The 24,117-nt window shown below is 39.3% G+C and overlaps 1 pseudogene; it reads left to right on the top strand.

Moving 5' to 3' along the window:
• The first annotated feature begins 1,696 nt into the window (after window positions 1–1,696).
• Window positions 1,697–23,668, top strand: LOC132133568 (receptor-type tyrosine-protein phosphatase eta-like; annotated as a pseudogene).
• Window positions 23,669–24,117: the final 449 nt, after the last annotated feature.

Here is a 24,117-nt window from a genome sequence, read left to right on the forward strand (position 1 = left end):
TTTTTTTTTTCTGAATTGCTAATGCAACCTTTTCACACCACAGTCTGAACAAAATGAAGCATTGCTCGGTAATTGCTCAACAAAGTATTGATAGTTGTATAAATATTGTAACAGTTGTCTGTAGCTTTGGTTGATTGTAATCCATTAAATACATTTCTATCAAAGTTATGACATTATCAAGACGAATTTGTTCTGACACAGTTCAACTATAAGTTATTGTCATATTTTATAACCATTTTAGAAGCAATAGCAAATAAACTGTAATAACGTGAGAAATGTTGAAGGTGTCTGAATAAATTTTGGTTTGATTGTATATTTCATTTTTACATTGAAGACTATCCAGTGCTATTTTACATTTAATTATTCGGTTTCTGTACCTGGACACCTACAAAAAAAAAAAAAAAAAAAAACTTAAACGTGTAAATAGCACAAATAAATAAAAATGAACGAACATACAGATTAAACCATATCAAACAGGGCCCACTGGTACAACCTTCAGCGGGGCCCCGCAAACCCCAGCTAGGGCCCTGGATGTTGCTAAAAGTAATTTATTTTTGTCGAAATTTAGGATTAATTATTGTAACTGAAAATCATATTTAGGTCAAAATTGTCAGTTGTTTGGGAACTAAATCCGCTGTAAAGAGTGATCTATTTAAGCCCACTGAAATGCTCGAGTGCAGACGATGCAGACACATCAATCATCTCTGTGTTTTAGGTAAAAATAAATAAATATAAATTACCATTAAACTAACACAGATTTAATAAATTAACTCATGCATGTTCAAATTCCCCGCTGCCGTAATATTAACAGTTTTATTAAAATGCTACCATGTCCTATGTGACGTCTGATTTTATATTGTTTATCAATAGTAACGTTATATTGTTTGGATTAACTAGACGAGTAGACAGACATGAATGTTTATTCATAATCGTACTGAAAATAAGTAAATATTGTTAGCTGATGGTAATTTTTATAAATAATGTCCAAATATTTTATTCAACCACCTATATATATATATATATAGAGATAGATAACATCTGGGGAGAAAAGAAAGGATGTGATGTTCAGAACATGGTAACTACAGTAATTATCCAAGTGGGAAGAGATGCACCCCGTTTGGCCAGGGGTGTTTTTACACCACAGACAAGGTTTGAGAAGGAAAAAAATCATTATGAAAATATAATTATATTTTCTTTAAAATGTTCTTCCTAACTTCAGGCCTTATTATCATGTCATATATAACTGTGATGTTCTGTAAAACAACAAACTTTAAAATACTTTTTACTTACTGGTGAAAATCAGATGGTCAACTCTGCTTTTTCTCAGGTACATCGCAGTGTAAGCTTCACAGTGAACATTACTCTCGTCAACGTAGTCCATATCAACAACAAAATATATCTTGACTCCATATAGTGGTTATTTTGGAAAAAATCCCAGGTATTTTGAACAGTAGGATTATAAAAAAAAATATGTGCTAATATAAAATTAAATTAAGTAGCCTATATAAAATTGCAAACATCTATCTTTCAGTACTTTTTTTACTTAAGTATTTAAAAAATTGAGTACTTTTGTACTTTCACTTGAGTAAAATTTAAAAAGGAGTACTTTTACTTTTACTGGAGTAATATTTTACTATACGTATCTGTACTTTTACTCAAGTACTTGATCTGTGTACTTCGTCCACCACTGGTAACAACCAATAACACATGGTATAACATCACTGGTCTGACTGCTGGAGTCAATTACACATTAAACATCACAACTGTTGGAGCAGATAAATCAACAGAAGGAGAATCTGTGGTTACCTCTAAATATACTAGTATGTTTTCAACTTAAATGTTTTCTGATCTCCCTAGCTGGATATTCATATTGACTTGTGCCATTCATATATTTAAATCTTCACTATGTTAAGTTTTCAATATTCACATATTAATTCCTAAATATCTGTCATTTTTACTCACAGAACCTGACATCATTATGAACCTGACAGCTGATGATATTACAGCATCCTCTGTTTTACTAAACTGGACTAAACCATATGGCCAAAGCTCTCATTACCGGGTAGAATATGAAAATAACAATGTGATTACTGAAAACACTTCCATCAAAATAGATCATCTGATTCCTGAAGCACAGTACACATTCAGAGTGTTTGCAGTTGCAGCTGATCATGTGACCGAGGGGAGAGCCAATCAGATTTCACTGTATACCAGTAAGACCTCTGACTGGATGTTTAATCTGAATAAATCATACTCGGTTACTAAACGTAACCTCGGTTCTCTCTAGAAGAGCGAACGAGTACTGCGTCTTAGCTAAGACGCTACGGGAAAAGTCTCTTTTCACGAAATACTGAAGCAAAAAAATATCCTTAATTTTGTATTTTTGTAAAGCGCATTTGCAGCATGCGCTTCGCGCCCTTCTTGCCACTTCCCGCCGAAACGGGTGTGGCCCAACCTATAAAAGGAGCTCGAAAAGGCTGACTCACCTGATTTATTTCATCGCCGAAGCGAACCAGAGTGAATCGTGCGCACGGCAAAGAACGCAGTACTCGTTCGCTCTTCTAGAGAGAACCGAGGTTACGTTTAGTAACCGAGTACGTTCTCTTACGAGAGCTCTCTCATACTGCGTCTTAGCTAAGACGCTACGGGAACCCAATGTAAAACGCCGTGCGCGCAGGGATCACACACCAATAAACCTGAAGCAACACCCAGGATTTACAGTGCACAGTCACCTGAGGGACTCACAGAGAGTCCAGGACAGAAAAGGGAAAAAGCCCTCCGTCCTATATCTAGCAGCATCCGTAGATGCGGCAATATGACATCACACAGCCGAGGCAAGGCCTGACCAATGTGGCAATGCGGGTCTTACGCAATACTGCCCATATAACAGTCGGCAGCGCATAGCGCTCGTGAACTCAGAATACCGACCACAGCCTTGCTTGCAAGGCGGGGACCTCCAGGTTATAGAACCTGATAAATGTAGACGGCGAGGCCCAACCTGCCGCCATACATATATCCTGCAAGGAGATCCCAGTAGACCACGCCCACGACGAGGCGACGCCTCTTGTGGAGTGTGCTCTGACGCCCAATGGGCACTGAAGGCCCCTGGAAGCATAAGCTAACGCTATGGCGTCAACTATCCATCTGGATAGAGTCTGTCTCGAAACAGCCATTCCCTTGGAACGTCCACCGAACGAGACAAACAGCTGCTCCGTCTGCCGAAAGGCAGCAGAGCGAGACACATAAGCTCTTAAAACCCTGACAGGGCAAAGAAGACTCGAGTCTCCATCCTCCCCTGACACCGGCAGGGCAGACAGGGCAATAACCTGAGCCCGAAACGGTGTGTTGAGGGATTTCGGCACATAACCGTGCCTAGGTTTGAGTATGACCCTTGAGTCATTGGGCCCAAACTCCAAGCACGACTGGCTCACCGAGAGCGCGTGCAAATCACCCACACGCTTCACAGAAGCGAGAGCCAACAAGAATACTGTCTTGAACGACAGATGCTGAAGGCTAACCGATTGGATAGGCTCAAAAGGGGGACCCTTCAAGGCCTCCAAAACCGCCGCGAGGTCCCACATAGGGACTGACGGAGGTCTGGGAGGTTTCAGCCTCCTAGCTCCTCTGAGGAACCTGTGTGCAGGGCTGTGCTTACATGTGGAGATGGGCACTGAGGAGTGGGCATCGTCACTACATTTATAGCACCATCGGCCGTGGCCGGACGAACGTGCACGGGATTTCGTTTTTACAGAAACCACATGACGCGTGTGACATAGTGATTGTGGGCACTGAGGAGTGGGCACGTCTACTATGTAGTGCGCATGATCGACTTGAGTCGCTTTTATGGGCGCGAGCCCTGTGTGAAGGGCTGTGCTTATATGTGGAGATGGGCACTGAGCAGTGGGCATCGTCACTACATTTATACCACCATCGGCCGTGGCCGGGACACCAGAAATTACACCTTTTTCGGGAAATAACTGGGTAGCCGTGATAACGGTTTTCGTGTGCAGGCAAGCGGGCAACCGTACAGGCTTGCGCATTGCAAAAAACGCTGAGACAGTCACAATTCCTGGAACTGAAACAGCGGCACGCTTGGGTGAGAGCTCGGCCACAGCGGAACTCGTACACCTGCGCTTCGATGAAGCAGCCATCGTTAGTAGTGCCGACGCAGCGTCACACAGCAGGCTTTAGATGGCAACACCGCTTTTGCCGCCGTCCAGCAGAGGGCGGACAAAGGTGCGTCGCTATCGCCTGTTCCTCCGGCGGAAGTGAGTGGTAGTTCCTGTTTTTAGCATCATCAGTGTGGAGAATGCTAGTGAGATAGACGAACGAATTCGCGCTGAATATGGAGCGTTCCAAGCCTTCGCCACCTCTTCGTGAAGCTCAGGAAGAAATGAGGCGGGCTTTGAGAAGTACGCTCATCCGAAAGGGAAATACCATCCAGCCGGGAACGAGAGGGGGGGCGCTGGTGCAAACCACTCGCGGCCGAGACTCATCGCGGCCAACACGAGCATTCGCCCCGGCTCCTTCTCGATGTCAGCTCGTCTGCTGGGCTTCTGAGCAGAAGGCACGAGATCCTCGGAGCTCGCCCAGCCCTCACTGCCCGAAGCTAGCAGAGAGCGCGTGTCCTCTTCCCCCGACGCGGCCCTGAGATCGACTTCCTCGGACGACGCGCCGGCAAACAGCGGGCGCTGCCCCCCGGGAAGCGATGCAGGGGGGGGGGGGCGGTGAAGCAGGGCGAACCGGCGAGCTCGGTTGAGCTGAAGACGGTTCCGGAATCCGCTGGAAGCGATGCTATTACGGCGCCTCAGCGCAGCGGAGAATGCAGGCTCAGAGAAAAAGGCCAGGCGAGTCCTCAGAGTCACCATGGCAACAGCTCGCAGTGGGGGCATCCGCCGTCAGCGAGTGCGAGCGCTGCATGATCTTCACCTAGGCAGGAGACACAGATGACGTACCGGTCTCCCTCGCTGAGTGCGGCTCTGACGAGCTGCAGGAAGGCATCTTAAAAAAGACGCGAGCTCTTTTACGAGTGTGTGTCGCAGGGCGAACACACACACATAAAGAACAGCTTGGATATAACAGAATTGAAAGGATATAGGCGCCGGATAGCGCAGCAGGAACGGCAGTGGAAGGCGGCGATGCCAGCAGCTTCAGAATGGCTCGTCCTGCTGATGTGCTTTCTCAGACGGCGCTTGCTTCCTCCGTGATCCAGCGATGCGTGAGCTTCGCTGAAGAGATGAAAAATCAGGTGAGTCAGCCTTTTCGAGCTCTTTTTATAGGTTGGGCTACACCCGTTTCGGCGGGAAGTGGCAAGAAGGGCGCGAAGCGCCCTTATTGGTCTGATGTTGCATCAGCCCGCGCTCGATAGGCTGTGCAGTTGCCGCAGAACAAGCCAATGAGCGAACGAGCCGTCTCGCATATGGCTGTGTACTGCTGCAAATGCGCTTTACAAAAATACAAAATTAAGGATAATTTTTTGCTTCAGTATTTCGTGAAAAGAGACTTTTCCCGTAGCGTCTTAGCTAAGACGCAGTACGAGAGAGCTCTCATAAGAGAACTTCTGGACCTTCAGTCTTCTCACATTTACTTGCTTATTGCAGAAAACTGTACAGCAACATCTTAAGCACCTACAAATTTTTCAAGTGCTTTATGAATTCCTAATTGTATCAATCTATTGTTTTACATCCATCTCTCACAAGCATTTATGATTCGTCCTTCTCTCCTCACACAGAGCCAGATATGATCAAGAATCTCAGAGTGTTTGAAATCACAACATCATCTTTGTTTCTGACATGGGATGAACCATTTGGAAATAGATCTTTCTTTAAACTTAATTGGACCGATCAGAAATTTGACTTGATCAGAAATGCAATAGAAACTACTAACACTTCCTATAACATCACTGGTCTGATTTCTGGAGTCAATTACACATTCTGCATCACTGCTGTGGCGGCAGATCAATCAACAGAAAGTGAATCTGTCTGTATCTCAGCATGGACCAGTAAGTAGACTTTCAAAACATTTGTCCTTTATGTACTCCATGAGCCTAACTTTGGACACACAAACAATTACTATTGTAAAATGGATATGTTAAATCTGTTTTTTTAGTTTTGCTTTTGATTAAATTTCTGAGATTTTAGCATTGCTGCCAACCGAATTTTGCTATATTAGTGGAAGGATGTACAATTACATCTCATTGATGTACCTGGAATATAATAATTTATAATAGCATTGTTCTAACAGTTGCTTTAATTCATTATGACTAATTATTTGCTGTTCTCTCCCAACACAGAGCCAGATATGATCAAGAATCTCAAAGTGACCAAAATCACAACATCGTCTGTGTTTCTGACATGGGATGAACCATTTGGAAATATATCTTTTTTTAAACTTAATTGGACTGATGAGAAAACATCTAATCATGTAACAACCAATAACACATGGTATAACATCACTGGTCTGACTGCTGGAGTCAATTACACATTAAACATCACAACTGTTGGAGCAGATAAATCAACAGAAGGAGAATCTGTGGTTACCTCTAAATATACTAGTATGTTTTCAACTTAAATGTTTTCTGATCTCCCTGGCTGGATATTCATATTGACTTGTGCCATTCATATATTTAAATCTTCACTATGTTAAGTTTTCAATATTCACATATTAATTCATAAATATCTGTCATTTTTACTCAGAACCTGACATCATTATGAACCTGACAGCTGATGATATTACAGCATCCTCTGTTTTACTAAACTGGACTAAACCATATGGCCAAAGCTCTCATTACCGGGTAGAATATGAAAATAACAATGTGATTACTGAAAACACTTCCATCAAAATAGATCATCTGACTCCTGGAGCAAAGTACACATTCAGAGTGTCTGCTGTTGCAGCTGATCGTGTGACCGAGGGGAGAGCCAATCAGATTTCACTGTATACCAGTAAGACCTCTGATTGGATGTTTATCTGAAATAATCTTCTGGACCTTCAGTCATCTCACGTTTATTTGCCTTTTTGCCGAAAACATGTCATGTCGGTAACCGACGAAATTTGAATATCACCTCGATAGACCAATCGGTAAACAATCTACTTTGAGTGTAAACTAAACGAGCCAATGCACATTGGCATGCAATTATTGCATCCAGCTGCCGCTGATCACAGCATGAGTATAATAAGGCAGCAGGTACAATTCATACCAGGTTTTCTCTGAGGAGCCGGGCTGATGACCCGGTGGCTCAGCGGCGGTACAGCAACCATGGCGACAGGACAGCCGAAAGTCTCTGTTCCCTCCTTCAGGGATCAAGGGTTACCATACGTAACCAAGACGTTCCCTTTCAGTCGGTCACTCTCGGCGTCACGTAGGTGACTGACAAAATTGGGATCCCTACCAAACCTTCCTGCCCCTTCCATTGCCCTGTGCGAGACGCCTGCGCCCCTATTAAGTGTAGGCCGGGGCTCGGAACAAGTAGTTCTACTAACCATTGTCAAAGCACTACATCACTGGGTGAGATTGGATAACTCTGGGACAATGTACCCGTTCTGCGTGGAACAGGGACACTGTGGAAGAAATTTGAGGTGTTTAAAACCCTCTTGGGAAGGCAGAAGTCTGCCGGGGAAACACAGGCTCTAAAGCTGTACCGTGGGCTACACATATACGAGTACCGCTTAGGTCTCAACAGTGTTGGGCAGTAACGCATTACTTAGTAAAGCGTTACTGTAATTTGATTACTTTTTTAGTAACAGAGTAATCTAAAGAGTTATAATTAGAGTATAGTCACAAGCCGAGGTCTCTATACGTTACTGCCGCGTTACATTGCTGACAGAATGCAGTGTTTTATAATCAAGAGATAGTAAAAAAGAAGGTAGCACATGCACTGTCAAGTCAAGGAGAGACCTTGTCCTGTGAGACCCGACGCAACAGAGTGCAGAGCATGGGACAAGACTTTCATAGGCGAGTGCAGAGACTCTTGTGTGTGCCGGGTTTAGGAGAATAAAATGATTCACAGGAAAATATCTAAAACAAATAAATTGCTATTCATCTATTGCACAAAAGCAACATGAACTAATATAAAATATAAACGATTAGCAGGCACAAGTGTATGCAGAGTTTCTATGTAGGCTATACGTGTTTGCAGCATTAAACAATGCAGTGCTGAAATTTGAATGCTCACATTTCCTCTCATTATAACACATGAATTGTAGACATTATGAAATATTAATTATGCATATATTTATTGTGTTATAACAGAGATTTGTGAGATTGCGATGAACTGAGATGTCTTTTTGAGATTATAAATGCAGCGCTCTTTGCTTGCATTCTGCCAAACCATGCAGGCAACAGCCGCTTGCTTTAGTTCAAAATAACAGTGTTCTGTGAATGCTGATACTTTAATAACAAATATTTATCGGGAGCGTGTATACTGGGATTTAATAAATTTCATAGAGAAAAAAACTTAATGTAACTAGTAATGTAACCAATTACTTTTTAAAAAGTGATCAGAACAGTAACGTGATTACTTTAGTGAGTTCAGACAGGACCACTTTAGCAAGTTTACTTGAGTTTATTGAACACAATTTATCTTTGGCGGTATGGTTCCTTATGGGGGTTCTTGCTCCCAAATTAATTGAACATACAAGAGCTTAAACATTAACCCCCCGGAACCATCAGCTTGGAAATACATGATAATTAAAGGGTTAGTTCAGCCAAATATTAAATTTATGTCAATAATAACTCACCCTCATATTGTTCCAAACCCGTAAGACCTCCGTTCATCTTCAGAACACAGTTTAAGATGTTTTAGATTTAGTCCGAGAGCTCTCAGTCCCTCCATTGAAACTGTGTGTACGGTATACTGTCCATGTCCAGAAAGGTAAGAAAAACATCATCAAAGTAGTCCATGTGACATCAGAGGGTCAGTTAGAATATTTTGAAGCATTGAAAATACATTTTGGTCCAAAAATAGCAAAAACTACAACTTTATTCATCATTGTCTTCTCTTCCGTGTCTGTTGTGAGAGAGAGTTCAAAACAAAGCAGCTTGTGATATCCGGTTCGCGAACAAATGAGGTGACAAAAAATGTGCCTGCAAGTCATTGCAGTTGCCTAAAGATTCGGATGCAGCCAATAACTTTTCACTAGTGATTCCCCATGGTTTTAGAGGACGATTACTCCTTGTCGCCCCCTGTTGTTCAGAGTATAGTACACCAGGGTTCTTACACCTTCCAAAGTAAAATTCAAGCACTTCCAAGAACATTTAAATTTCCAGCACTTTAGTGTTTCCAGCACTTTACAACTGTGGTAAATTACCTGTTTACATACATACTCTTATCTTAGTTAAAGCACATGCACAGATACAACACAGACATACCTTACTTTGTAACTCATTTGGATTTTTGAAGGCACATTAGCAATTTGCATTGTTCTAAACAAAAATCAGCAAATAGCCAGCAGGCGGCGCATTTGGACCTCTACAAACAGTTTGTATGGACGTCCTTACATTTGAATATCCTTAGATTTTAGTCACAATGACGATTAATGTCGCTTATATTTTTGGTGTGGGAATGACACGTCATATTCATACATCCTTCAATAGGTAATTTTAGTAGCATGAAACAAGATGGTTAATCCATTCGGGATTTAAACATACAGAACCAAGCAAAAACTTTCCTGATTAATGACTGATGATTCCACTGCATCTCGGGACTACACCACAAACTAATTCTTGTTTACATCGTTTCCGCTGTTTATGATGACGATATTCGAGAGAGTTCAGTCCAGTGTGCGCATGATCTGAACACAACTGTAGCGTTCAACGCCATGTGTGATTAATTATAATGCCAATAATACCCACCCTAATGCTGGGGAACCCTGCATGAAGATTATATGCATTGTGAGCCGATCTTAAATGTATACCACAATAACACTTTCATTTTCACTTTTCTCTTTAATCGCGACAGTCTTAAGATTCAGTTTAACTGAGCAGGGAAAATTTAGTTTACCTTTATATGCTCAAAGCACACACTCTCCCATGGAAAACAAAACCAAGCAGACTTGACGGGGCTACTCAAGTAATTAGTTCTCGGTTTACCATAATTTGTAATTTTCGTGCCATCGCTGACTGAAGCAGCAATTTTTTTTAATTAAACCTTGAAAATGCTGCATTAAATTTTAAGCATTTTCAGGGATTTCAAGCACCTGTATGACCCTGTACGACAGCGAACGTGACAACTATAAAGCCTTGTCCATTTGGGAAGATGCTCGCGCAGTCAGTGGAGGCTCGCAAGTGGAGCCAGGCGAAAGTATAAATCCTGCTTGTGCATTGGCAGGTCTAGCACGATATGGTACTGGACACAAGATAAACCTCAATACTGGTCAATACTTATTGACCGACAAATTAAGACAATAGCATTAGCCCTTGTCCAGATAACATTTAGCATTGATACAAGCAAAATTTATGATCTGTACATTTAAGTATCAAGCACTTTATCGATACACTAGCTTGAGCAACAGCATATCACTAATTTAAACACAGTGTGTTGGAAATAGTCAGATAAGTTTAATGAAAGCCTCCCCAATAGATGAGCCTGAGGCAGCAGCCCATTCATATCGACAGCCTTGACAACAGATTAACAAGGCTCGTTGGTAAATTAACTGGTAGTGTTACCAGTGTGGTAATATGATGAAATGCCTAGCAAACATAACTGAACATAACTCATAACTCTTGAATAGCTTGCTTCTTCCAGCAAGGAAGCAGATCTCATGTAAAGTTGTTGGGTCAGTCGTATTAGTAGGCTAAAACTTTGTAGAAGAATCATGGGCAAAGTGTCTATATCAATTGATAGGAGCCGTGGTTGCTCAGATCACTTCCATTCCATCGCTTGACAAACAATGTGGTGAATTCGGTTAAGTTCACGACTTTAAATCTGGTGAGATACTCAGTGGGAATCCTATCAAAAAAATAAACAAACAAAAAAAAAAATGCTGATTTAACACTTCCTATGGAGATGGATTCGCTGTCTGATTGTTCCTGAGCGAGCGATAGCTCTTGCGAGCAGTTTGAGTATTGCAAGCCTTTTGAGCATACTTACTGAACAGTAGTGCCATGTATATATGTCCCATGTCTAATAGGAGAATAGTAGTGATGGGAGCTATTTGAAAGTTGACTGCATAACTGGTCGCTGCCTATGCCTCCATGGCCTAACTAAACGAATGCTGTGCTTGTAAGGTCCAGGCACTCGGCCCAAGGAAGGTATCCGGTGCTGGATGAAGGTTTCCTGCGTGTTCTGTCTTTCAGCACGTATATTTATTTAATTTAGGTTAAACTCAAATCTGACTACATTTTATTATTTAATCTGACTCCATTTTAGTATGACCTCGAATTTAGGTTGGAATTCAAATTGGTTGTACGTCTGTTTCTAATTAGTAGGCCTATTCTTCTGACATTTGATTATTCTAGTTAAACTCTTTAGTTTATATTAACTTGTTCATTCGGGTGCTCGTGTCTCTAACAAGGATTCAACGTAATCTACTAGAGTCAATAATTACAGAGTAAAACAGAATAAAATCAAATGTAACAATTTATTATCAGTCAGGTAAATATGAATTCTGCCAATTACATATCCAATTGAAACACATCAAATCATATCAATACAAAACATCAAATTCTCAAAGATGAATCTAAAAGTAAAATATGCATACCTGACCTTAGAAAATACATAGTATGAAGTGAAGAGACACACAACACACTACGGGCTTTCTGGCTACAGAAATCGCCCTGATCCTTTTGCTGCAATCCTTTAAATACCTCAGAGCAAGACAACATCCCCCGAGATGAAGACAGAAACTAACAATTGGAATTTGATTAGGTCAGGTCCCAGACCAGGGTAGTTTACACCTCAATGGGAACAGAAGGTAATTTACATGGAAGACCCTGGAAAAGGGCACTCCCATTACAGTAATCAAATTATCTCTTAACTCTTAAGATCTGTATCTTTTAATCTACTTTTCTAAGGTTGAGACCATTGTACCAGTTGCCCTGAGACAATACAAGTGACACCAAACATGACTGTAAATATAACTTGCATTAATGCAGAATATTATACTATTGGCAATTCCAGGTGAAACTAAGTAGAGGGAGTGTGATGGTGAGGTGTGAACTGCTAGGTGTGGTGCACCTTCGATGGCACCGTTATTTATGATGGAGGGTATTCAAGAGAGTGTTCAAATGTTAATTATCAGGAAAGTCCTTTAGTTTCTTAGAGAGAAGTCTTCCCTCAGTCCAGACGGTCCGGCTCCAGTCTTACAGTGCTCAATTAATTAGGAATCAGTAATTTGATTACATTTTCAGAGTAACTTGCCCAACACTGGGTCTCAATATGGAACCCAGCCTTCCATGGTTCTCACGGATTCATCATGAAGACCTGGCGCCGGACATTCTGCTGCATCCAGCTGCCTAGGGTGATGGAGGATCTCAACAGGGTCTACAGTATGGACACTCTGAAGTAGTTTTAGCAAGCCAACACTAACTGGGGTCCCTCAGTGCCACTACCCATTTTAGGTGAGAACACAGGAGGATACCGGCTCTACATGCAGGCTACAAAACCTAGTGAACTTGTTAGGGGTAGCCCAGCCCTCAGCTCTACATATATCTAGGAAGATGCAACACTTTTAGTTGAGTGAGCACTCAACCTGAATGGGCAGGGCACACCCTGTGCATGATAAGCCAGGGTTATGGCATCCACAATCCAGTGGGCCATCCTCTGCTTAGAGATGGCATTCCCTATCTGCCTGCCTCCGTAACAGACAAAGAGTTGGTCTGAGGTCCTGAAGCTTTGTGTCCATTCTGCATAGAATCTCAATGCTCGGATGAGACAGAGCAAAGCCAGGGCTAGGTCTGCCTTCTCCAGGGGAAATGCTTGCAGCTTCACCACTTGGTCTTTGAAGGGTGTAGTGGGAACCTTGGGCACGTAGCTGGCCCGGGGTCTCAGGATTTCCTGGGTGTCTGCTGGCCCAAACTCTAGGCAGGAATCGTCGACTGAAAATGCATGCAGAACCCCTACCCTCTGGAGGCCAGTGCTAATTAATCTAATTATTTGTGGCATAGATTCAACAAGGTGTTGGAAACTTTTCTCAGATATTTTTGTCCATATTGACATGATAGCATCACGCAGTTGTTGCAGATTTGTCGGCTTCACATCCATGATGTAAATCTCCCATTCCACCACGTCCCAAAGCTGCTCTATTGGATTGAGATCTGGTGACTGTGGAGGCCATTTGTGACCCTTTTGTGACCCCAAATTCTGACCCTACCATCTGAATGTTGCAGCAGAAATTGAGACTTATAAGACCAGGCATGTTTTTCCAATCTTCTATTGTTACATTTTGGTGAGCCTGTGCATGCGAATTGTGGCCTCCGTTAGCTGTTCTTTGCTGACAGGAACGTCTTCCGGTGTGGTCTTCTGCTGCTGTAGCTCATCTGCTTCAGGGTTTGACGTGTTGTGCATTCAGAGATAATGAGTAACGAGTGGTTATTTGATTTACTTTTGCTTTTCTATCATCTCTAACCAGTCTGCCCATTCTTCTCTGACCTCTGACATCAACAAGGCATGTTTGTCCACACAACTGCCACTCACTCAATATTTTCTCTTTTTCGGACCATTCTCTTAAACCCTAGAGATGGTTGTGTGTGAAAATCTCAGTATATCAGCTGTTTTTAAAAAAGAGTCTGGTTCCAACAACCATTTCACATTCAACTAAATGCATTGAGTTGCTGCCATGTGATTGGCTGATTAGCAATTTGTGTTACCAAGCAATTGAACATGTGTAACTAATAAAGTGGCAATTGAGTGTACGTGTATATATACAGTCCCCTCCATAAGTATTGGAACAGTAAAGACAAAATTGCTTTCTCTGCTGTGAAGTCAAGACATTTGCAAATATAATTAAAAGATGAATATGCGACAAACTACAGAATGTCACATTTTATTATTAGGTTTTTCGACACATACATGTTTTGCCAAAATAAAAAGGACAGCACTTTTAGAGTTCACCCCACTATTTGATGTGAGCATAAGTATTGGAACAGTTAAATTTAAGGCAAATGTAAAAGATTAAAAGCTAATATTTAGTTGCAGATGACTTGCATGCAATCAGAGCAGTGAGTCTGCAACCCATAGACATCACCAGACTCTTGGTTTTATGCATTGAAATTCTTTTCTCCAGCTTTTAATGCAGCCAATTCAAACTGTTGCTTGTTTTGGGGAGTTTCTGTCTTTAGTCTCCTCTTCAGCTGGTAAATTAAATGTTCAATTGGATTTAAATCTGGAGATTGATTTGGGCAATCTAAGACTACATTTCTTTGCCTTGTCCTTGACTGAACTTGCAGGGTGTTTTGGGTCATTGTCCTGATCCAATATAAAGTGCTTTCTAATGAGTTTGGTGCCATTTTTTTGAATATTGGTAGCCAAGATGATTTTGTACCCTTCCAAATTCATTCTGCTACTGCCATCATACATTACGTCATTATTAAAATGAAGAGGTCCTGTTCTAGAGACAGCCATGCATGCTCATAACACCACCTCCACCAAGCTTTACAGATGAGGATGTATGCTTAGGATCATTAGCAGTTTTTCTCCACACTCTCACTTTCCAATCACTTAGATAAAGTGTACTTTTTGTCTCATTGGTCCATCAACTCAGTTCCAAATCTCTACTGGCTCACATCTGTGAAAAATCTTGCCTTTCTATTTTTGGTGCTGATCAGAGGTTTGCATCTTGCTGTGTAGCTTCTGTAATTCTGTGTCAAATTCTTCTGGAGAATTTCTGGAGGTTGTTGGTGATTTTACAGACATGTGTTTTAGTGTTCATTTTCACAGCTTTTATGATTTGTCTGTCATCAACTGCTGTTGTTTTCTCAGTCCATCAGGTCGTCGTTGGTTGCTGATGTGGCCGGCAGTTTCTAAACTCTTGATTTCTCCATGCCTTTTGTTTTTCCTATAGTTCTAATTGACTTCCTCTTTTCTTTTAGCATCAAAATTGCTTGCTTTTCTTTCAGAGTCGGTTTCCTTGTCTTCATCCTGGTTTGTGTGTGTCATCATCGAATGCAAGACTTAGAATGCAGAAGCAATGGCCATAACTGATAAGACACATTCCCTGCTTTTAATATCTGAAGAATTAATGCAACAGGACACGGATGAACACTTTGAAAGACCTGTGAGGCAACTGTTCCAATACTTCTGCTCACATCAGATAGGGAGACTGAAACTCTAAAAGTGCTGATCTTCTTAGCTGGTAAAACATCTCTGTGTTGAATCACCCAATAATACAATTTTACATTCTGTAGTTTTATCTCATATTCATCTTTTAATCATATTTAAAGATTCCACAGCAAACTGAAGAATTTTGTCTTTACCTTTCTAATACTTACGGAGGGCACTGTATATATATATATATATATATATATATATATATATATATATATAATGTTGATTTTCTTTTTGTACAAATCTCAATCAAAAACTCCTGTTACAGAGTAAATTTTAAAGTAGTGGTGTGACTCAATGTATACTTCATTAAAAAACTGTTCTGCATCTTAATTTGTGTTAAAGGAATACTCCGCCCCAAATAGAAAATGTTGTCATTAATTACTTACCCCCATGTCTTTCAAAACAAAAAGTTCCATCTTCTGAAAACTATTTAAGATATTTTGGATGAAAACCAGGAGGCGTGTTACTGTCCCATTGACTGCCATGTAACTTACACTGTCAAAGTAAAAAAAAGTATAAAAGACATTATCAGAATAGTCAATCTGCCATCAGTGATTCAACTGTAACGTTATGAACATTATGAATAATTTTTGTAAGCAAAGAATACCAAAATAACTTTATTCAAAAATGTGTGTCACCTCTGTGTCTCTCCGCATCACCGTAGCGCCATTTTGGAGATTATGAGCTGAACGCAGACAGCTTATGCTCTTCTGTGTCAGAAATAGGGTTGGGTATCGAGAATCAAGTATCGAGTGGAACCGGGACTATCTTTGCGATTTTCCCGGTATCGTTCAAAAGTTTTAATTTCGATTCCTAGTTTCGATTCCTAAAGCTTTAAAGAAAGAGAAAAAAAAGTTTCGATTCACAGTTCGCAGTGTAATTTTTTGAAGTCATTAGGTATGCTGAGACAGATATCATGTGCGTTACAAGCTTCTGTTTGAAAAGAGCGTTCATGTGTATGTGTAGTGTATGTGTGTGTGCAGAAATAAACGATTACAACATTATAGAACAAACCTGAATTAAATTAGCCTATGCACTTTACATATGCATCGCATTTCTCATCAATATGGTTAACAATAAAGATTAATAATAAGGAAAAGAAGCACATCACAAATAGCCTAGTTAAATCCCGTCCTACTGTAGATAAACAGAACATTTCCACTTATTAACTACCTAATCATGTGCCTAAAAGAAGCACAAGTAAAGATATAGGTGCAAACAGAATACAGTGACGTCAACCTTTGTTTTGATAAGCTATTTATATATTTATATAAGTTATTTTATGACACAGAATGAATTGGTGAAACTCATGCATCTAGCGTGAACTTAATACACAAAATAATCATATTGATTCAAGCATTTAACGTTTATGAATTAATTAAATGTCAGTAATGAACAAGACTGCACAAATTATAGCGATCACGAGGAAGGTCCGCGTACAGAAAGTGGATAGTGTACAACACCCCATCAGTTATATTCAGGTCTATAGTGCCACCTGCTGGCACAGTTTTGTAACTTCTTAGAGAAAATTAAGTCGTTATAACGAGAAAACGACTTTGGTTATGTCAAGATAACGAGAAAATTAAGTCATTATAACGAGAAAACGACTTTGGTTATGTCGAGATAATGAGAAAATTAAGTCATTATAACGAGAAAACGACTTTGGTTATGTCGAGATAACGAGAAAATTAAGTCATTATAACGAGAAAACGACTTTGGTTATGTCGAGATAATGAGAAAATTAAGTCATTATAACGAGAAAACGACTTTGGTTATGTCGAGATAACGAGAAAATTAAGTCATTATAACGAGAAAACGACTTTGGTTATGTCGAGATAATGACAAAATATACCAGTATGTAGAATTATAAAAAATATCATTATTCTTTCTCTTTGTACAAATTTCATGCACAGTTCCTGTTACAGTGCAAATACTATATATAGTGTGACAATGTCATTTGAAGTTAACAAGTGCAGATAGGTTTGTGTCTGCCTTTACACATACACACACATCTGGAAACTAACAAGAGGGAGCTGGAAACAGGAACAGAACAAACTTATACACTTCAAGTCCACAAAACATCAGTGTGAAACACAGAATTGATACACTAGCATGTCACTGAGTGATCTGATAGGGCTAATATAATTAATAAAGACTTTTTCCTTTATATTTTTAAACCCATTACAAAATAAACTCCTCCCTGACCTTGATGAACGAACAACAAAAAAATATATATGGAATTAGTTACGACAATATTAGAGGCTTCTGAACTATCTCTTTTGGGAACATTGAAATAATTTTACCATATTCTCATGCAGAATTGGACAATTGGCTGATTGTTGGTGTAGTTTTGGCAGCGATCTGTTTTCTCTTCATCATCATTCTGATTCTCTTCTTCTATTCAAGAAGGTGAGTTGTCATTATATTCAAGAGTAGTGATGATATAGAGTTTAATATACAGAAATCGTCTAGATTTTAGTAACAAATCTCTATTACTTTCTGTTCTAGAAAAACAAAGGAACAGTATCCTGACATCCCTTTACACATTTTTAGGTAATTTTGTGTGATATATTTATTTGGTAATTAATAATTTCTTTCTTCAGGTCTACAGAGATAACAATGTTATCGATTATTATTTCACTTTTTTTCTATTTAATTTAAAATGTTGTAAATTGATCCTTTCCTGTATGTTTTTTGTTTTGTTTCTTGGTATGCAGTAATACTGCTATGAGAATAGATGATTATGAAGAGCAGTTTAAACGGAAGCATGCAGATGGTTTTGCTGAAGAGTATGAGGTACTGATGGGAGATATTTGTAAAGATTTATGATACTTACTGGGATAGTATTATCAAACAGCTGTGCAGACTTAATAGTTATTAATGTCTAGGTCTGAGAAAGTTGTTTGTATTGTTGCAGAAGTTGAAAACTATTGGAATGGCACAGTCAAAAAATGCAGCCCAGGCTATTGAAAACAAGGAGAAGAATCGTGACGGCAGTGTGTTACCTTGTAAGCAAACCAACTATTGCATATTGTACAGAAAAGGCCAGCTCCAATTCCATTAGCTCTCTGCTATGCAAATGAAAGACTCTTTGAGCAGTGCAACTGAAATAAAAGATGTGCTTTCAATACCTTTTTGCATAGTTGTTACTAAATTTTGAAACATCACACTAGGCTTCTAAAGACTGCATGTTCATATGCTGAATTATAGTGCAGAATTATAATGAATACAAAAAAAAAAATGCATGAATATGAAATTCCATAAATTTTACCCAGATGATTCATACTGACACATTGTAAAGAAAAAACAAATCAAGTACATTTTTTAGTTAGGTTACGCGTATGAATGTGGTTCAGATTGAAATTGCAAATTGAACATTCATGAATTTTACTACTTAACATTCATTCATAAAAAGCTTTTGGTCACATGTGGAGAAATACAAATTATAAAAAATTGATGTTGGCCAAAATTAAAAAAAAGAGAGGCACCTTTTGACACCTTTGGATATATTTTATCTTGTTTTTCTTCAAGCTTCATAAAGATATGAAAAGTTTTGCTTGACAGAATAATTTATATTTTATTGATAGTTTTCATATGACGTCCAACCCATACCAGAACACCCACATGGACGGCAAAATAAAGCTTTCCTCAACTGACCACCAGTTATTTTTAGGATGATTGCATTTAGTAGTAATGTAGTAAGACAGTGATATTTAAAGGCCAAATTCAGCATTTACTTCACTGAAGATGCATACTTTGTGCATACTTTGTGCAAGCAGATGAACCCAGAACATAAATGCAATGTCCAAAGTTTAATATTAAATATTTTCTCATAGAACACCATTACAAATAAGAAACTTAATCATTTAGCACATTGCACCCATATTTTGGGCTTTTAGTATGACTGTTTTAAAGCACTTTAAGTGTTTTCGCATTAATTAACATTAGGAATGTACCGCTGTTAGTGATTGAAATATGGCGACAGGTGCTTTATGGATTGCTAATGGCCAAAACTTGCATTTTGTTCACACATCTTTGTTCTATTCTTTGAGAGGTGATCTAAAAACTTTTAATTGTAACAGAAAGAAAACTGACAGTCTTGTGCTGCAATTCTATGGATGTTTTGCCCGCCAGGTCTTTGAACCAGTCACGTGACTGAAAACTATCAATTGCCATTAATAAGCTTTGTACCAAATTTCAGTTTTTTCAATCAGTTTTTTTTTTTTTTTTTTTTTTTACTGAATAACTGTCTGATACTAATTGCATTGTGTTTGCCTTCTTGAGATGATGCTTCAAGAGTGAAGTTATCAAAATGTTGCAGCCCCTTTGATGATTACATCAATGCCAGCTATGTCCCAGTGAGTACATAACCAGAAGAGAAATTGACGTTTATTTCAATTATGTATGTTTTTCAATTTTGATATATTTTGTGGTCAGGGCTACAAGTCAAGAGAAGAGTTTATAGCTGCTCAGTGTCCATTGCCCACCACAGTGGATGAATTTTGGAGAATGATATGGGAGAAGAACGTCTACACCATAGTGATGCTGAACAAATGCAAAGAGAAGGGATGAGTGATTTCAGAATTTAGTATTGAAATATTATTAGTCATGTTGAAACGTAGTGAAATGTGAAAATGTATATGTACAGTAAAGTCAACAAATACTCTGTCATTTTCTCCAGGTAATGAAATGTGAGAACTACTGGCCATCTGGAACTTATAATTATCATAACATCTCTGTGACAACCACCTCAGAGACAGACCTGGAGAGTTGGATCATAAGAGACTTCAGAATAAAAAATGTGAAGCAACACTTCCTGCATCTAATATCTCAATTTCTCTATTCAATAACATACAGAAATTGATGATTTATTTGTTGTTGTTTCTTAAATCAGTAATAATATGATTAATTTATATATAATAATATGATTATGTAGGTGAAAACAGAAGAAACTCGTAACATATGCCAGTTCCACTTCACCGCGTGGCCGGATCATGAAATTCCAGCATCCACTGAAGTCCTCATTGATTTCAGATGCCTGGTAAGAAAACACATGGACCAGTTCTCACGCCACTCTCCAGCTGTGGTGCATTGCAGGTAAACTTACTGAATATAAGTTTTTTTTTTTATATAAACTAGCTTTCATGAATTTATATTACTTTTATGGCTGCAGGAGTATGAAAAGTGGTTATGATCTAAGTGCAGCTTTATAAGTAATATGAGTAGATAAGGAAATAACAACACAAAGATCATTCAAGGCAAATGAGTGTTGCCTGTAGAGTGCAACTGTGTGTAGTAGTAGGTAGAGAGAGCAATGACCTTGTAAAGGAAACAGATCCGTAAAGTCCAAGTGGGAGCCAGACAAACTGGAGATTTTGGCAAAAGTCATTGGATCAAAGCAGAGCTGCAGGATCTGAGGAACATATTGGAACTGGTTGGATGAAGGACCAAAGGGGGCCGGTTGAGCGGAGGACAAAGACTGACCCTATGGGATGGAGAACTAAGGAGAAGCAAGTCGGACAGAAGACCAAGGTGGAGCTAGTAGGATGAAGGGCCAAGGTAGAGCCAGTAGGAAAGAAGACCAAGGTAGACCTGGTAGGATAGAGGACCAAAGGAAGCCAGTGGGAAAGCAGACCAAAGGGAGTCAGGGGGAAGGAGGACCGAGGCAGAGCTGCTGGGACAGATGATCAAGATGGAGCTGGTGGGACAGAGGACCAAGGGAAGCCAGTGGAAAAAAGCAGAGCCTGTTAGATGGAGACCCAAGGTGGATCCATGTAATTGGAGGGCCAAGGGGGAAAAGTGGGATGGGGGACCAAGAGTAGACAGTGGGACAGTGTACCAAGGAGGATCTGATTGGATCGAGGACCAAGGTGGAGCCAGTGGGATGGAAGACCAAGAGGAGCTAATGGTATGGAAAACCAAGAAGGAGCAAGTGGGATGGTGGACCAAGACCAAGCCAGTGAGACAGAAGACCCAGGGAAGCCAGTTGGACAGAGGACTAAGGGGAGCCATTGGGACTGAAGTTGGGGATAGGGGGATAGTGCCAAGGTGGAGTCATACATTCTGATGTCTTTTAATAAGGTAATGTATCAGAAGACCATGGTCAAATTGGCAGGACAGAATACCCTGACTGAGTCGCTGGTTTAGGGAAAACTGGTGGAACTGGAGAATAAGGGAGACACAGGGAGTTTGAAGACCTGTTTGGAATCATGAAATCTGGAGAAAATACTGGAATAGGCTCCAGAAGGACTGGAGTACACTCTGGATGTCATGATCTGGTCTATGAACTTCCACTCACCCACCACCAGAGGTCACCCGCTCACTACATGAACTCTTGCACCACACTAACTGTTGCACGTCACCCTGGACTACAGTTTCCATAATCCATTGCACTAATTACACACATACAGCTGATGGCACTGATTATACACACACTTCTGAATGCACTGATTGCACACAGCTGTAACCCATCACACGTTTACTATATAACACCCACTTAGATCACTTTCAAACTGCCAAGTATTGTTCTGCACATATAGCTTCTAGTTTTCATAGTTTAGTCTTTTCCATGCCTTGCCATGTTACTCGTGTTTTGACCCTTTTGCACTGGATACTGGATTACCCCTCTTGCTTAGCCCTCTGGATATTGTTTGCTCATCAAAGATCCACGCTTGCCCTAGGAATATTCTTTGTCTTGCCCTCTATATACCTTGTTTGCCAGTGTTTGACTCATGCCCGTTACGACCACGTCTCTATCTAATAAATGCTTGCACATGGATCCGCACGTCTCACTACTCATCGGCTCCCACGTTACACGGGAGGCTTCAGGCAAACTGGATTATTGAAATTAAGGTCCTCCTCCACCACTCCCAAAGTGAAGGGGGATCTATTTAATAGCAAGAGCTTACACTTGAGGACCATCCATGAACAGCACTGACTTGTTTAAGCTTGATTGAATAATGCAAGAAGGTAATTTGTCTTAAAAATGCACTGAAATTATCAGACGTAAAAAATCTTTGGTGAAAAAGGTGAGTTGTACAGCCATTATATGCACATTTTTATTACATTATAATGAGATCTTACACAGACAGATTTAACCAGACGTTAAACACAGTGTCCTAAATGAAGTGATGATTGACAATAGGTGAGAAAGGGCACATGAAATAAAAATATGAACGAAAAGTCTAGGAATACTTCAAAAATAAGAGTCCTTTGAAATGTATCAAATTTGCATTTTTTTTCAGTTCTGGAATGGCAACAGGGGTCTTCATTGCCATTGACCACCTGATCTTCCAGATTGAAAGAGACAGTATGGTGGATGTCTATGGAATTGTTACTGATATGCAAATGCACAGGCCCCTCATGATACAGACTGAGGTAATATATTAATATAATATATTAATATAGAGGAATATTACAGGAACAGTACCAGTTAAACTCAACTGACAGCAGGTTACAGTGAGTGAAGCACCTAAAGGGTAGAAGACACTGGAAGACCCTGGAAGAACTGAAATTACTCTTTGTTTTTTATGGGTGTTTATTAGGCTGTAAAACTGTTATAAAGTTTGTGAAATGGGCTCATTCACTTCAAGTGTATCAGTGTAACACAAAATTATGTTAAAGAAAAGTAGAGACAAGTAATTGTGGTCACCAACATTATGCCACAATGTTTTCAATTGAGCTTACCTTTTACTGAAACCAGAATATTCCTTGACATTATTAGTAAGTGTGTACTGACATTTGTTTTAGTACTTCTACTAAACTGCTAATTATAGTAAACAAGACTCATATTTCTTTTGCACTATTTTATGTTGTTTTACAGGCACACTATTCTTACCTCCACCAGTGTGCGTATGACATAATTCGATCAAGAACTGGAACTAACATGGATTTAATTTATCAGAACACAGAAGCACCCCAAATCTATGAGAATACAGCACTAAAGCAATAAAAGGCCCTTGCCGATTGATCAGACAGATTTAAGATTGTGTACAGTACATTTTAAACTTGATTTCAGAATGAAATCCGCATTCTACATTTAGCTGGGTGTAATTTATTTCCTGCACAATATTCAAAACATGAGTAACATTTTCATTTGAATGAATAAATTAAAAAGTTCAATACACTGAAAATGCTGATACACTTGATTATGTAAATATGTCTAAAATCAAAAGATTTGTTTTCATAATTTTATTTTACTTTTCAAAAGATCATATTTGTATAATTTTACATTATATATTCACCGTAACCCCTCTACATTTTTATAAAACATCTATCACTTCTCATGTTATTTAAAAAAAATACATTAGGCTATATATGATACATTTTTATAGGGTTATTTAAAAAGAAAATTGCTGATCAAGATTATTTGCTTGGGATTTGTAATTTATATACTTAATGTTGCACTGAATATCAGCATAGCTATGAATACCTGCACTCTTACTCATTTTATATTGCTTAAATATATTTTATATATAAACTCTATTTTCTTTTTTTTCTTTAATCAACACTTCTAATATAATACATTTAAAAAATATTGACGCCTTTTATTTTTGTTTCAAATACATGACTTGTTCAACCATGGCTTCTATATCTTTTTTGAACATAGTTGTTTGTATGTTTATATGGATCATTTTCTTCTTCTTTCACTAGAGGGCACAAAAGCACTTTTCCTGTCTTTACACCTCATAAAGTTAAGCAGAGAAATCAAGCAGTCATATTTCACACTCAGCTTTATAGTCACTTAAGGAATATTAGCCCTCCCTTTTCCTGCTGGTCACCTGAATTATGCAATATTTTGCTAAAAAAATATTGATAACTATCAGTTAATTCATATCAAATGACAATAAGT

This window comes from Carassius carassius, chromosome 50, assembly GCF_963082965.1.
Source record: "Carassius carassius chromosome 50, fCarCar2.1, whole genome shotgun sequence".
In the NCBI taxonomy this organism is placed as follows: Eukaryota; Metazoa; Chordata; class Actinopteri; order Cypriniformes; family Cyprinidae; genus Carassius; species Carassius carassius.